The sequence below is a fragment of the Tachyglossus aculeatus genome, chromosome 10, assembly GCF_015852505.1.
Source record: "Tachyglossus aculeatus isolate mTacAcu1 chromosome 10, mTacAcu1.pri, whole genome shotgun sequence".
Classification (NCBI taxonomy): domain Eukaryota; kingdom Metazoa; phylum Chordata; class Mammalia; order Monotremata; family Tachyglossidae; genus Tachyglossus; species Tachyglossus aculeatus.
This window is the reverse complement of record NC_052075.1, coordinates 19,600,420-19,603,996: the sequence shown is the minus strand read 5'-3', so window position 1 is coordinate 19,603,996 and position 3,577 is coordinate 19,600,420. Positions and strand designations below refer to the sequence as shown.

The 3,577-nt window shown below is 45.8% G+C and overlaps 2 non-coding genes across 2 annotated transcripts; both read right to left on the bottom strand.

Annotated features, from left to right (window-relative positions):
• Nucleotides 1–1,035: 1,035 nt before the first annotated feature.
• LOC119933870 lies at nucleotides 1,036–1,172 on the bottom strand. The gene has a single exon (XR_005452739.1). It is a non-coding gene; the product is annotated as a small nucleolar RNA SNORA7 (small nucleolar RNA).
• A 1,632-nt stretch (nucleotides 1,173–2,804) lies between these two features.
• Nucleotides 2,805–2,941, bottom strand: LOC119933869. Its single transcript, XR_005452738.1, has one exon. It is a non-coding gene; the product is annotated as a small nucleolar RNA SNORA7 (small nucleolar RNA).
• Between the last annotated feature and the right edge of the window lie 636 nt (nucleotides 2,942–3,577).

The window sequence follows — 3,577 nt, the reverse complement described above, 5'->3', positions numbered from 1 at the left end:
CTCATTTTACAGATGAGGTAACTGAGGCGCAGAGAAGTGAAGTGACTTGCCCAAAGTCACACAGTTGACAATTGGCGGAGCCGGGATTTGAACCCATGTAACAGATTTGAACAGGGTAGCAGAGAGGGAGAACAGGTATTTTATCCCCATTTTACGAATGAGAAACTGAAGTGCAGAGACATTAAAGGGACTTGTCTAAGGTCACACAGTGGACAAGTGGCAGATCCAGGCATGTAATCAATCAATCAATCAATCAATCGTATTTATTGAGCGCTTACTGTGTGCAGAGCACTGTACTAAGCACTTGGGAAGTACAAGTCAGAATTGTACTTCCTGTAATCCAGATCTCCTGACTCCTAGGCCCATCCTCCTTCCACTAGGCCACGCAGAATCCCTTCCATCTAGTCACTGGCCCAAGTGGCTAATACAGTGCTCTGCAAACAGTCGCCATTCAGTAAATATTGTTGATTGATTGACTGCAGTGCAAGTTGTCCTTAACTTAGGGTTTTGCGAGAATGTAACCGCAATGTTTGGGTAGAATTGGGTTTAGGTTGCCAGCTAAGTGGAAACTAAAAGGAATGAATTTTCCAAATGCCTCTATCTCTTCCAGCCCTTCCTCTGACTGCTCTGCTATGCCCTCCTCAGTCTCATCCAGTCCTCTTTCTCTCACACAAACACACACACTCCATCAGAACTGCTTCCTCTCCTACTTAGCTGTTCATCCAGAAAGACCCCCCACTTTTATTTTTTTCAAATGGTACTTTTTAGGCACTTACTTGGTGCCCGACATTGTAATAAGCACTGCGTTCTTCTCTTGTCTTATGCTATCGAGTTGTCTCTGACCCATAGCGACTCCATGGACACATCTCTCCCAGAACGCCCCACCTCCACCCGCAATTATTCTGGTAGTGGATCCACAGAGTTTCTTGGTCAAAATACAGAAGTAGTTTACCGTTGCCTTCTTCCGCGCAGTACACTTGAGTCTCCGCCTTTGACTGTCTTCCACGCCGCTGCTGCCAGCAGAAGTGAGTTTTGACTTGTAGCAGATTGCCTTCCACTAGCTAGCCACTGCCCAAGCTAGAAACAGAATGGACACACCTCTGCTTTTCTCTCCCTCCTGTACTAAGACTGGTAGAGTACTAAAAACTCTCCAGGTGCCATCCTGAGAGGGGAGCACCTTGGTAGAAATAAGTTCAATCGGGTTAGACATAGTCCATGTCCCACATAGGGCTCGTATCTTTTTTTATGGTATTTGTTACGTGCTTACTATGCGGCAGTCATTGTATAAAGCACTGGAGTAGACACAGGCTAATCCGGTTGGATACGTCCATGTCCCTTATGGGGCTCCCAGTCCTAATCCCCATTTTGCAGATGAGGTAACTGAGGCACTGAGAAGTTGTCATTCATTCATTCAATCGTAGTTATTGAGTGCTTATTGTGTGCAAAGCACTGTACTAAGCATTTGGGAGAGTACACTACCACCACAAACAGACACATTCCCTGTCTACAAGTGTTATTTGCCCAAGGTCACACAGGAGACAAGTGGTGGAGTCTGGATTGGAACTCAGGTTAATGCTCTTTCCACTAGGCCATGCTGCTTCCCACCTGCTCTCTAAGCCTCCCCTTCTATCTGAGCCTCAGATCCTAGCTCTTAATAATAATAATAATGGCATTTATTAAGCACTTACTATGTGCAAAGCACCGTTCAAAGCACTGGGGAGGTTACAAGGTGATCAGGTTGTCTCATGGGGGGGCTCACAGTCTTAATCCCCATTTTACAGATGAGGGAACTGAGGCGCAGAGAAGTGAAGTGACTTGCCCAAAGTCACACAGTTGACAATTGGCGGAGCCGGGATTTGAACCCATGTAACAGATTTGAACAGGGTAGCAGAGAGGGAGAACAGGTATTTTATCCCCATTTTACGAATGAGAAACTGAAGTGCAGAGACATTAAAGGGACTTGTCTAAGGTCACACAGTGGACAAGTGGCAGATCCAGGCATGTAATCAATCAATCAATCAATCAATCGTATTTATTGAGCGCTTACTGTGTGCAGAGCACTGTACTAAGCACTTGGGAAGTACAAGTCAGAATTGTACTTCCTGTAATCCAGATCTCCTGACTCCTAGGCCCATCCTCCTTCCACTAGGCCACGCAGAATCCCTTCCATCTAGTCACTGGCCCAAGTGGCTAATACAGTGCTCTGCAAACAGTCGCCATTCAGTAAATATTGTTGATTGATTGACTGCAGTGCAAGTTGTCCTTAACTTAGGGTTTTGCGAGAATGTAACCGCAATGTTTGGGTAGAATTGGGTTTAGGTTGCCAGCTAAGTGGAAACTAAAAGGAATGAATTTTCCAAATGCCTCTATCTCTTCCAGCCCTTCCTCTGACTGCTCTGCTATGCCCTCCTCAGTCTCATCCAGTCCTCTTTCTCTCACACAAACACACACACTCCATCAGAACTGCTTCCTCTCCTACTTAGCTGTTCATCCAGAAAGACCCCCCACTTTTATTTTTTTCAAATGGTACTTTTTAGGCACTTACTTGGTGCCCGACATTGTAATAAGCACTGCGTTCTTCTCTTGTCTTATGCTATCGAGTTGTCTCTGACCCATAGTGACTCCATGGACACATCTCTCCCAGAACGTCCCACCTCCACCCACAATTATTCTGGTAGTGGATCCACAGAGTTTCTTGGTCAAAATACAGAAGTAGTTTACCGTTGCCTTCTTCCGCGCAGTACACTTGAGTCTCCGCCTTTGACTGTCTTCCACGCCGCTGCTGCCAGCAGAAGTGAGTTTTGACTTGTAGCAGATTGCCTTCCACTAGCTAGCCACTGCCCAAGCTAGAAACAGAATGGACACACCTCTGCTTTTCTCTCCCTCCTGTACTAAGACTGGTAGAGTACTAAAAACTCTCCAGGTGCCATCCTGAGAGGGGAGCACCTTGGTAGAAATAAGTTAAATCAGGTTAGACATAGTCCATGTCCCACATAGGGCTTGTATCTTTTTTTATGGTATTTGTTAAGTGCTTACTATGCGGCAGTCATTGTATAAAGCGCTGGAGTAGACACAGACTAATCCAGTTGGATACGTCCATGTCCCTTATGGGGCTCACAGTCCTAATCCCCATTTTGCAGATGAGGTAACTGAGGCACTGAGAAGTTAAGTCATTCATTCATTCAATCGTGGTTTTTGAGTGCTGATTGTGTGCAAAGCACAGTACTAAGCATTTGGGAGAGTACACTACCACCACAAACAGACACATTCCCTGTCTACACGTGTTATTTGCCCAAGGTCACACAGGAGACAAGTGGTGGAGTCTGGATTGGAACTCAGGTTAATGCTCTTTCCACTAGGCCATGCTGCTTCCCACCTGCTCTCTAAGCCTCCCCTTCTATCTGAGCCTCAGATCCTAGCTCTTAATAATAATAATAATGGCATTTATTAAGCACTTACTATGTGCAAAGCACCGTTCAAAGCACTGGGGAGGTTACAAGGTGATCAGGTTGTCTCATGGGGGGGCTCACAGTCTTAATCCCCATTTTACAGATGAGGGAACTGAGGCACAGAGAAG